The sequence below is a fragment of the Budorcas taxicolor genome, chromosome 11 (assembly GCF_023091745.1).
Source record: "Budorcas taxicolor isolate Tak-1 chromosome 11, Takin1.1, whole genome shotgun sequence".
Lineage (NCBI taxonomy): Eukaryota > Metazoa > Chordata > Mammalia > Artiodactyla > Bovidae > Budorcas > Budorcas taxicolor.
This window is the reverse complement of record NC_068920.1, coordinates 54,326,964-54,340,500: the sequence shown is the minus strand read 5'-3', so window position 1 is coordinate 54,340,500 and position 13,537 is coordinate 54,326,964.

Genomic DNA, 13,537 nt, shown 5'->3' with positions numbered 1-13,537 from the left:
CCTAGTAGCAACATGACTTTGCCACATGTATGTAAAACACTGGCTTTTATTTTGTGCTCTGTAACGGGGAAAGGGACCCTTTATTCTAATAGATGTATATGTTGTATTAAACCAAGTTTTTCAAATATTTAAAGGAGGGGGCAGAACTCAGTAATGTGCCATTGCTTTGGAAAATCTTATGAGGGGACCATCTAACAAAACTTGACTCTTGAGAAAATATTTACTTAAGCATTAGTCCCTCGGGCTTTGATGGGGTAGGGAGAAGGTTTCGGTTTCTGAATAAGTTGCAATCATGGCTGCTTTTAACCTGCCTGTAAGTTGTTAATGAGTGATAGGCATGAACAAAACTCCCATGAGACTGCCAGAATGCTGTTAACTCTGGAACCACAGATCTGTGTGAGTGGAATCAGGAAACTATTTTGTCTTTCTCAGTCTTCCAATTTCCTTAGTCCAGTTATGTGTAAAATAAGTCATTGTAAGGGCACTGTTTAGGGGCAAGAAGGTAAGGAAGAGATGGACCCCTTCAACAACAGGAGAATAACAACCAGGGAGGCATAGTTGAAGTGAAATATTCAGATTCTATTGATAAAACAAAAGCAAAACAAAGAGAAGAGAACAAGGTCTACAGATGCTTCTTTATAATAATACATCCTGCTGCTGCTGCTGCTGCTAAATCACTTCAGATACATCCTAAAGACCTAATATTTTCACAGGTGGAAAGTAGGGTTTGATGATTAGCAAAGGCAAAGAAAGATGCATAATTTGTAAAGAACATGTAAGAATTAAAGATTTTAAAATTAAAAAAATAAAAAACCAAAACTATCAAAAAAATAAAAATAAAAAAATAAAATAAAAGCACTTAAATGAATTCATTTTATTCTTAAAAGATAAAACATTGGACAGAGCACATGGAGAATATTCCCCTTGGAGTGGGAAACAATGCAACATGATTAGCTTTACAATTAGATGAAGGGCATGTTGCTGCCTTGTCATGAGGAGGAAGATGGTAAGGTGAGTTCCACTATGGTGACAGTACAGTGGAAGGAATGAAGTGCAGGCTTTAGAAGGCAAAATGTCCTGGCTCCAGATGCATTTGTGAGGGATAACCTACTACTTGCTATTTTTAAAAGATGAATAAATAAAGAAATTACTCATAGCTAGCCCAGGAGAAAATGAGATAACCCACTCTTGCCCTCAAACACACAATGAAAAGCGAAGATTGGACAATAAGGAAGAATTAGAGAGGATTTTCAAGATCAAGTTAAGCAAATTTATATGGTCTTAATAAGCATTTCTAAATAATTGAATTATCTTTGGAACAGCTTCTGACGCAGGAGGAAAAACCATAAGGGCTTGTGATGGCAGAGACAGGGTAAGGAAAGTGATCTGATGCCAAGGCTGACTTTCCACTTGGAGATGGGCGTCTCTAAGTCAAAGAGAAGTGACTGCAGGCTACCAAACTCAGTGACTTTTACTCCTTGCCCAATTCATTCATTCTCAAGTTGTAGGACAGTAGGGTCTCTGTGCTATGAAAACTGTCATGAACTTCATCAGGGAAAAAAGCTTTTTTTTAAGTAAATAATGTCTTATAAAAGGGAACCCTCCTACACTATTGGGGGAATGTAAGTTAGTGCAGCCACTGTGGGAAATGATATGGAGGTTCCTCAAAAAACTAAAAATAGAACCGCCATATGATGCATCAATCCCACACACGGGCATACATACAGAAAAACTATAACTTGAAAAGATACATCCCTATGCATCTTTTTGAAAAGATGCATCCCTATGCTTATAGCAACAGTATTCACAATAGCCAAGGCATGGCAACAACCTTAATGTTCGTTGATGGATGAATGGATGAAGAAGGTGTGGCCTGTAAGTATCTGCCTTGTGTGTGTGGGTACTCAGTTGTATCTGACTCTCTGTGAACCCGTGGACTGTAGCCCGCCAGGCTCCTCTGTCCATGGGAATTTCCAGGCGAATACTGGGTTGGGTTACCACTTCTTACTTTAGGGGATCTTCCTGGACCAGGAATTAAACCCTGTCTTTTGGACCCCTGCACTGGCAGGTGGATTCTTTACCACTGCGCGCGCGCGCACACACACACACACACACACACACACACACACACACACATATATCTGTGTATATATGTATATGCTGGGAGAAATATCAGTAACCTCAGATATGCAGATGACACCACCCTTACGGCAGAAAGCAAAGAAGAACTAAAGAGCCTCTTGATGAAAGTGAAAGAGGAGAGTGAAAAAGTTGGCTTAAAACTCAACATTCAGAAAACTAAGAGCATGGCATCCAGTCCCGTCACTTCATGGCATAGAGATGGAGAAACAATGGAAACAGTGTCAGACTTTATTTTTTTTTGGCTCCAAAATCACTGCAGATGGTGACTGCAGACTTGAAATTAAAAGACATTTGTTCCTTGGAAGAAAAGTTATGACCAACCTAGACAGCATATTAAAAAGCAGAGACATTACTTTGCCAAGAAAGGTCCGTCTATTCAAAGCTATGGTTTTTCCAATAGTCATGTATAGATGTGAGAGTTGAACTATAAATAAAGCTGAGCACCAAAGAATTGATGCCTTTAAACTGTGATGTTGGAGAAGACCCTTGAGAGTCCCTTGAACTGCAAGGAGATCCAATCAGTCCATCCTAAAGGAAATCAGTCCTCAATATTCATTGGAAGGACTAATGCTGAAGCTGAAACTCCAATACGCTGGCCACCTGATGTAAAGAACTTACTCATTTGGAAAGACCCTGATGCTGGGAAAGATTGAAGGAGCCGGGGGGGGGGGGGGAGGGGGCAGACGGGGAGGGCAGGGAGAAGGGTTCGACAGAGGATGAGATGATTGGATGGCATCACCAACTCTATGGACATGAGTTTGAGTAAACTCCAGGAGTTGGTGATGGACAGGGAAGCCTGGCGTGCTGTAGTCCATGGGGTTGCAAAGAGTCAGACATGACTGAGCAACTGAACTGAACTGATAAACACACACACACACACACACACACACGCACACAGGCATAATGGAATTTTACTCAGCCATAAAAAAGAACAAAACATCATTTACAGCAGCACTGATGGACCTGGAGATGAGCACACTAAGTCAGTCAGACAAAGAAGGACAAATACTATATGATACCAGTTACATGTGAAATCCAAAATCTGGCACAAGTGAATGCAGCTTGCAACAGACTCAGAGATATAGAGAACAGACTTGTGGTTACCAACCTGGTAGAGAGGGGAAGGACTGGGAGTTTTGGATTAGCAGATGCCAACTATATATATTATATAGCATAGATAAACAACAAGATCCTACTGTATAGCACAGAGGATTATATTGAATATCAGGATAAACCATAAAGGAAAAGCATATGAAAAACTATATATATATATATATATATATATATATATATATATATATATATATATAATTGAGTTACTTTGCTGTACTCTAGAAAATAGCACAACACTATAAATCAGCTATATTCAATAAAAATAAACACATTATAAGCTTGGAGTTTCTAGCAAAATAAAAATATATCACATAAAATTTTAATGAGTACAGTACCACTTGGGTGTGTTGGTTTACTCTGGGTGGGGAAGAAGTAAAGTCCAGGTTGGGACAGACGAACTAAAATAAAATAAAAGGGTAAAGAATCCAGTCATGTCTCTGGGGTTGAGGAGGGAAGATGAGGTGGGAACATAAGTGTGAGAGGAGGGTAGATAAGCAACTGTTGACTCAGAATACGATGAGAGTCTTGCATTTCTGCAAAATACCTCTTGTCACAGGAGATGATAAAGGGCAAGGTGGAGCCTGTGATCTGCACTATGTGGGGCTATGTGGGCTTGTTGAGCAAGAACAGTGGACTCAAGCCTTTCACATTAAGGAGAACAAGAGCCGAGAAGCTGGGCCCCTGGGTGCATCATCCACACAGATCCAAGTGATGATGCACACGAGCGAAGGGAAGGGAGACCGGAAGGCGGGCAAGTTGTGGTGAGCCTCTCCGTGGGGCCAGGTTTCACTTACAGATGGAAGAGCAGTCATTTGGGCTTGGACTCGTGCAAAGGACAGTTTTGGTGCTTCCTCTCCCTTGAATAGTACAAAGAGAATGGGAATCTATGCTGTCAACCTCCACATATGGTTTAATTTTGATAACAAAAAAATGCATGAGTGATATAGACTCTGAGAACACAGGCACTGATTGTTCCCCATGAAAAGGGAGTTCCAGAGGACACATGGAAAGAACTGAGACAAAATGGGGTACAAGAATGATCTGAGGAAGTAATTTACATGCAATTAATATTATTTCATTAATTCAACAGATATTCATCAGGTGACTTCTTTGTGACAGCCTCCATTCCTTCCAAGAACCAGGAATGTGGTGCTAAACAGCATAGAAAAGGTCTGTGGCATCAAGGACTTTAGATTCTTAGTGATTATTTTAGAGAAGATTTGCAGACAGTTTACAGACTTCTTTACACTTATTCCAAATTATTATAACAATATGAGTGCTAGTAAAATATATCAGCAAACTAATAAATAATAAATAAAAGAAAGGAGAAAATAATGGTCTTAGGTAAAAGGCTGTCTAGAACAGCAAAACCGTAAAACCTGTGTATTTGTAAGAGTGAGGAAAACTAGCCACGAAACTGAAAGATAATTTAAGAGTGAGTAAACTAGATGCGAAGGAGCTCCTAGGTAGCTCGGTGGTAAGGAATCTACCTGCCAAAGCAGGAGACACAAGAGATGTGGGTTCGATCCCTGGGTCAGGAGGATCCCCCGGAGAAAGAAATGGCAACCCACTTCAGTATTCTTGCCTGGGAAATTCCATGGACAGTGGAGCCTGGCACGTTAGAGTCCATGGGGTCTCAAAGTTGGATTCATCTTGGTGACTAAAGCATCACCAAACTAGTTGAAAAGTGAACTCTAAATGGCTGGGATACAAAGCCATTATATTTTGTGAGATACTCTCATACTAAACAACTATCTATTTCTTTACTTAGGTATCTTTGATCTATTTCTCTATCCATCTATCTATCTATCTATCTCTTCATCTATTTATCTACAATTGACCCTTGAACAATATTGAGGTTAGGACACCCCCACATAGTAGAAAATCTGCATATAACTTTCTAGTGGATCTTTATCCACAACTGAAGAATTTACAGTTGAAAAATCTTAGTACAAGTAGACCTGTGCAGGTTGAATCTGTGTTATTCAAGGATCAGCTGTGTATATTTGTAAGATATATCTACATGTTTGCGTGCTCAGTCACCCTTGGGGCCATTTCCTACTCCAGGGCTCCTCACAATGGAGGGGTCGAGCACTCATCTCTGTGTCTACTATTTGGGCAGGTGGGCTCTTTACAACTGTGTGACCAACAAAGCCCCATGATATGTATATATGAATATATAAAAATATTATATGTTCAAAATTATATACATCAAGTATATTATATACGATTTATAATTATAACCATATATAATTTATAGTATATAAATATATTATTAATGATTAGCATATATAAATATTTATTACATTTATATTATATTTATTTAATATTAAAATATTATATTGTGATATATTATATAATATATATAATTAATATATATAATGATATAATATATATAATTATCAGTTCAGTTCAGTCGCTCAGTCATGTCCGACTCTTTGCGACCCTGTGAATTGCAGCACGCCAGGCCTCCCTGTCCATCACCAACTCCCGGAGTTCACTCAGACGCACATCTATCGAGTCAGTGATGCCATCCAGCCATCTCATCCTCTGTCCTCCCCTTCTCCTCCGGCCCCCAATCCCTCCCAGCATCAGAGTCTTTTCCAATGAGTCAACTCTTCGCATGAGGTGGCCAAAGTACTGGAGTTTCAGCTTCAGCATCAGTCCTTCCAATGAACACCCGGGACTGATCTCCTTTAGAATGGACTGGTTGGATCTCCTTGCAGTCCAAGGGACTCTCAAGAGTCTTCTCCAACGCCACAGTTCAGAAGCATCAATTCTTTGGCGCTCAGCTTTCTTCACAGTCCAACACTCACATCCCTACATGACCAATGGAAAAACCATAGCCTTGACTAGACGGACCTTTGTTGGCAAAGTAACGTCTCTGCTTTTCAATATGCTATCTAGGTTGGTCATAACTTTCCTTCCAAAAGTAAGCGTCTTTTAATTTTATGGCTGCAATCACCATCTGCAGTGATTTCGGAGCCCAGAAAAATAAAGTCTGACACTGTTTCCACTGTTTCCCCATCTATTTGCCATGAAGTGATGGAACCAGATGCCATGATTTTAGTTTTCTGAATGTTGAGCTTTAAGCCAACTTTTTCACTCTCCTCTTTCACTTTCATCAAAGGCTTTTTAGTTCCTCTTCACTTTCTGCCGTAAGGGTGGTGTCATCTGCATATCTGAGGTTATTGATATTTCTCCCGGCAATCTTGATTCCAGCTTGTGCTTCTTCCAGCCCAGCGTTTCTCATGATGTACTCTTCATAGAAGTTAAATAAGCAGGGTGACAATATTATATATAATTATAATGTATTATAACTATATAATAACTATATAATAATATAATTATATTATAGTATATAATTTAGAATATAAATTATATTATATTATTATATTACTATTACAATATTAATTAATATTAATATAGTGTCAATAATTATGTTATATAATTACATAATTTATATTATAAAGCATAATTATATTATTGTATAATATGCATTATTATATAAAATATATTAATATTATGTATATATATACATAATATGTATATATAAATATATATATGTATGTGTATATAAAGGGCTGGGTTTCCCTGATAGCTCAATGGTGAAGAACTGGCCTGCACTACAGGAGTAAGGAGATAGAAGAAAGCCTTCCTTAGTGATCGGTGCAAAGAAATAGATAAAAATAATAGAATGGGAAAGACTAGAGATCTCTTCAAGAAAATTCAGTTCAGTTAAGTTCAGTCGCTCAGTCATGTCCGACTCTTTGCGACCCCATGAATGGCGGCATGCCAGGCCTCCCTGTCCATCACCAACTCCTGGAGTTCACTCAGACTCATGTCCATCTAGTCAGTGATGCCATCCAGCCATCTCATCCTCTGTCGTCCCCTTCTCCTCCTGCCCCCAGTCCCTCCCAGCATCAGAGTCTTTTCCAATGAGTCAGCTCTTCGCATCAGGTGGCCAAAGTATTGGAGTTTCAGCTTTAGCATCATTCCTTCCAAAGAAATCCCAGGGTTGACCTCCTTCAGAATGGACTGGTTGGATCTCCTTGCAGTCCAAGGGACTCTCAAGAGTCTTCTCCAACACCACAGTTCAAAAGCATCAATTCTTCAGTGCTCAGCCTTCTTCACGGTCCAACTCTCACATCCACACATGACCACTGGAGAAACCATAGCCTTGGCTAGACAGACCTTGGTCGGCAAAATAATGTCTCTGCTTTTGAATATGCTATCTAGGTTGGTCATAACTTTTCTTCCAAGGAAGAAAAGTTTGGTATATCAAGAAAATTAGATATACCAAAGGAACATTTCATGCAAAGATGGGCACAATAAAGGAGAGAAATTGTACAAACCTAACAGAAGCAGAAGATATTAAGAAAAGGTGGGAAGAATACCCAGAAGAAAGCCGCAGATCCCTCTATCAACGCGATGGGAAGCCTGACACGGCTGCTACAGCTCGGAGGAAAGCGGACATGTGTGTCCCCACTCGAGACGAGGACTGACTCCCCTGTGGAGACTCCAGAAGTACCCCAAGATCCATGTCAGCACTGGAGAGGAATCCTCAGGTTCCGGCCTCAACTCCACATGAGGTCTTAGGCCCCGGCACCTACTGGAGAGGAATCCCGAGAGGCCCCTAGCAACTCGCTGAAGCTCCAATGCTTTGGCCACATGATGGGAAGAACTGACTCATTGGAAAAGACCTTGACACTGGGAAAGATTGAAGTTAGGAGGGGAAGGGAATGACAGGACAAGATGGTTGGACGGCTTCACCTACTCGATGGACATGAGTCTGAGCAAGCTCTGGGAGTTGGTGAAGGACAGGGCAGCCTGGTGTGCTGCAGTCCATGGGGCTGCAAAGAGTCGGACACGACTGAGCTGAACTGAACTGATATAAAGGGCTTCCCTTTTATTTGAAATCACCAAGTCATCATTTCCTCTAAGTCAAAACAATGTGTGCTAAGTCACTCAGTTATACATATTCATTCATGCATGCATGTATATAATGAGAATATTCTTAAATGACCATTTTCCCCATTCCTTAATGGGTATCATACATGACTGAGGCTGAGCTTTGTAAACAAGTTCCAGTCTGTCCACTTTAACTGCATAAGGAGAGCTTTCAGATCTGCGCCCCCTTGAGAGGGAGCAGCACTTCTTTCTGAAGATGCTCTTGTTGTCACATCTGCAATAAATTAAGTGTTGGGTTGCCATGTTCTGCTAAGGATTTCCTAGCCTCATAAACATTTTATTTGTACCATTCGTCCTTGTAGATTTAACATATTAACTCAAACCTTGTGCAATTAATTAGACTGTGATTACTTAAAAACAACCATGCTTTTTGTTTGCTTTAAATTGAGTTTTATGTTATTGTTGTTAAGTATTTTACTTTTCTGCTCTTGCATAGGGGCCAGATTGATGAAAAGTAATGAAATAGATGGTTTGCTTCCAAAGGTGGTACCAGCAGCACCTGCTCCAGCGCACATCCTACTGACCTGCTATTGCCTTGGCCTGAGGGTCTCAACACTGGGGTCCTTTCTAAGTAGAGGCAGTGAGCTTAGCTGGGGTTTTAATAGGTAGCAGACACAGATCAGAAGACCACAGGAACATGCAGATATTGAAGACAAAATTGGGGTTTTGAGGGAATATGAAATTGCAAATATTTGGATATAGCAATGTAAGTTTTCTTTCCCTTTTTTCTTGAGCTGTGCTTCATTTGTTCACAGATGAGTCACTTACCCCTGGTTCACCTCAAGCAATAACCCAAGAAGAGAATCATACTTACTTATCTATTGGCTGGGGTTGGGCTGGAGGAGGCCAGGAACTCTGCAGGGCAAGGCAGGCGGCAGGCATGGGGATCGTTGCGGGGTGGGGAGAGGGGGACCGCCTGGGGTGGGGGTATGGGTGTCTTCCCTGCTAGGCTGGGGGTGGGCCTGGGGGCTAGACAGCAGCTGGAGAGTGAAACAGTCATGTCAGAAGGGCAAGGTCCAAGAAGTGCTTTGAGAATTGTCCTCTGTGACTTCCATTCCTGGTCACTGGCCCCAGTGAAAGTGAAAAAGTGAAGCTGGGTGAGATCGCTTCATGATTCCGGGAGGAGGTCGGGTCAAGCCCCTAGTCTGTCCTGATAGATCACTCAAAGCAGAAACCCTCACCGCTGCAACAGCCTGTCTCTCCCGGGATTCCACCCTGAGTTTCACTTTAAGTTTAGAAACTTCCCCATCTTCAAATCTCCTTTCTCTAGAAGGAGCCAAGCAATGACCTTCCCCAGATACTTTGGCATCTTTTTGATCAAAGTTAGAACCAACAGTGCTGAATAAAAGTGAATTTTTAAATTAAAATTCTTGACAGTTGATTCTGTCATTTATCAGAATGGAAAGCAGGAAATACACATTTTAAAATGTATTGGTGAACTTAAAATAGCCTTAAAAGTTTTAGAGACAATGACCAAGAGAAAAACTGCTTATTTATGTAAACGCCAAATGTACTAGTCTAAGAACAAATTGAAAATCACAAGGTCATCGTTTCCTCTAAGTCAAAAGAAGATTTAATCTTTTAACTCAGATAAAAGCTCCAAAATTTAATACTCCATATATGCAGTTTTACATAATTTTTATGAAATATTTCTATCTTAATTCTAACTATCTTTATTATAGTACCTGCTCTTAAAAACAGCATTAAAAAACTTTTATATCATGATTATCTCTGATTATATAAACTTATTGGGAAACATATTTGGGTCATTAAGTACTGCACCAGAGGGCTTAATTCAATCCTTAACTGCAGAGATTTGACAGTAGTTATGAGTGAATATCCAACTTATCTAATGAACAACAACAATATCTTTCATACAATGGAGAGGATGGTGTGAATGTGATTATAGAATTCTCAGTATGGTTTTTGCTTAAAAACTACCTAAGCAGCATCATTGGTGGTAGTTGGGACACAATCACGTCAGATTGGATAAGAAATTTCTTCATGAAGACACAATGTCAGGCATAAAGAACTTTAAATGTATAAAATAACTGTTAAACAAATGACATGATGTTACACACGTGGCATACAACAATTATAGAAATACATTTCATGAAAAACTTAGAAAGCATTATAACTCCAAAACTTACAAAGAAATTTTGCGATTATAGAAATACTTGGCAAAGTGGACAGAGTAATTCACTCCCTCTTTAATTGCAATAGTTGTCTAGAAAAGAGACCCCCTTGAATTTGGGGAGATAAGTATTTTTCATGCCTTTGCACTTCATTTACTATGTATATAATGTAATAGAATAAACTTAAATTGACAATATTTTCTGTGTTTACATATATTGTCTCTGAAAAGAAATCTGTAATTTTGCTCCATGACATTTGAAAGCTAATGCACATAACCTAGTAGAATTTTTTTTCTTTTTTGACTTGTAACTTGTAGGAAGTAGAAAAGTCTTCTGTTATAAAATGAACTGGAATTTCAAAGCTTTCTAAATGTTAATGGCTGCCCAGATTTTTTGAAATACAATTGATTATTATTATTTATATTAAGTGCAAAAACATCTATTATTGCACTAGTATTAAAATAGTAATAGCTCTCCTCACAATTTGGGTCCAAAGTTATCTCTGAAGTTTGTTATTCTGATGTTGTCATTCAAGTTTATATACATTCAGATTATATCTTATAAGCATATTTTTCTTTATCTTCATGAAAAGAATGTACACTGGGAGTGAAGTTCAATATTATTGTGCCTAACACTTTTGTAATTAATTTATCCATGACTTATAACAGTTATTTAATACCCAAGAAATGTTCCCAGCCTTGGAGAATTTAGAAGCCATCTTCTTTAGAAACTGAGAGCCATCTTTTTGCCAAGAACAGATGAATTTGAATATCAATATTATCAGAAGTTTGTAGACCTTCAGAAATAATAAAGTTCAAATGGATCCTATATGAGGTAAAACTATTATCATTCTTATTGATATCAAAATTTCAGTAACATTAATGACATTTTAAATTAAATCTTTGAAATATGGCAAAGCAAGAGAGAAACATATTCTATGTGTAGCATCAAATAGTCCCCACATACTCCTTTCGGAAATCTCATTTGTGTTATTAATAGCACATAGTGGGGTGAGTAGTTGACCCTTTTTCCCATAAGACTGGCAGGTTTGGGGAACCCCTGTTTCTTTCCCCTTTGTCCTGTTAAGGTCAGGACTAAATCCAAACCTGGTAGGAGGATTCTTGCATCAACTAGTTGGCAGAAGTATGCATGGGCTGATAGCCCATTCCCACAGTTTCTTATAAGGACTGGCGTGTGTTTATTTGCTCTTTCCTTCTTGGAAAATGTTCTATCATTCTTGGAAAATGTCTGCTTCAACAAATTTAGGCTTTTGTAAGGATAAACAAAACTGGAGATTTGAAAGTTTTAGTTAGAAACTCAGATCATCCTGGTAGCCATAAAGCACACAAGGGCCTTAGAACCTGTCTTCTCTCCACACTGTGCTGGTAACACAGGGGCAAGTATTTCGTGACCCGTTATCTCTTTGACTGAGATGATGCTGCGTGGTTTTCAACATTGGCACTCGCCTCTTCTTTCTGACCTCCAATCAGGTCGACAGTAGTGATGATGATAATCCCTGTTGTAGATACCTGGGGAGTAAAGTACTTCATTTCACATGGGTTAGTGTACAGGTGCTAGATGCTAGTGTCTGGAGCAGAGGTCCAAATGGGAAGACCCTTTGGAACCACCTGTGGGGCTTGTGAGCACACAGATTCCTGAGTACCACCCTCAAAGTTTCTGATCTGGGACAGGGTGAACATTTGCACAGCTAATGAGTTCTCAGGTGGCACTGACAATGATGGTTCAGGAACCACATTTTGAGAATTCCTGATTTAGGGCCAAGGAATTCTGACTTGTGAGTCCATTCTTCATACCATTACACAACGCACCTCTCTGGGCCTCTCTGTCTTCTCAGCTCTGGCTCTTGCTTTCTTGCCCTCTCTCTTCTTAAATGACAGTTAACTAGATATGTTACTATCTGAAACATTTAGCTCTTACTCTGCGATGCTACTTAGCTATTAAGGCATATTATCAATATTATTTGGCATTATCCTCAAACTAAAATGCTAGTTCCCATCACAATGTGAAAATCACAATTCTCTTTTCACACAGCATAAATAAGAAAACAAAAGTTCTCATATATACAAAGAGGAGAAAGGAGAATTACAAAATTTGCTTTCATTGATATCTCTCTGATAACTAGCAATATAATTTCAATAAAGTTTGTTCAAGGGTAGTTTTTGCTTTGAGTAGTAAAAAGCACACAGTAATCCCAATTCTGAGACATGAAAACCATTTGTGGATAATTTGGTTCTATTCTCTCTGAAATTGATGAGTTGAAAAAAAGTAACAAAAAAACACATAATTTTTATGTTCTATGAAAATCTTTCTTAAATATTCTCCTTAATTTTTGTTTTAATAAAATAAGAATGCCTGCTACTATACTATAAGAAAAGCAACTATACATGAACATCTCTTTTACTTTGATTTAATTTTAAAGTGACTATTTAAATCAGAATAATTTTGCAGAGAAGCAAATTGAAAATATTCAATCTGGGGTGCTTTGAATCCCAGATCTTCCATTTGCACAAAATATACTATACTCCTATTCCTCTGTGTGTGAATTAAGAGCAAACCCCTGCATTCTCCTAGCTACCTGGCTCTCAGCCACAGGTAGGGATAGAATTCACTGACATCAAGAGTCACTCTAATTAAACAGAAACAAAAAAATGCAACCTTCTTGCCCATGTCAGGGTGAGGACTGCCATCACTGGTTCCTTCCTACTCTGAGTCTGAATCATCTCCCTGCATCCTCTACCAACAAGTTCCCCTCACTGGAGTGGAGTTCTCTCAAAGGCATGTTCACATCCATCCTAGCACAGTAGGTACCTTCTGGGAGGTGTTTGGTAAATGTTTGTATGCATGCATGCTAAGTTGCTTTAGCCATGTCCAACTCTGTGACCCTATGGGCTATAGCCCACCAGGCTCCTCTGTCCATGTAATTCTCCAGCAAGAATACTGGAGTGGGTTGCCAAACCCTTCTCTAGGGGATCTGCCCAAACCAGGGATCAAACCCACATCTCCTGCAGCTCCTTCATTTCAGGTGGATTTTTTTTTTTTTTAAACTGCTGAGCCACTGGAGAAGACCTGATAAATGTTTATAAAACATAAATAAATACAAATAATTACCATCAACTCTCCATGACATTAACCTGTCCAATATGGGACCCAGAGTG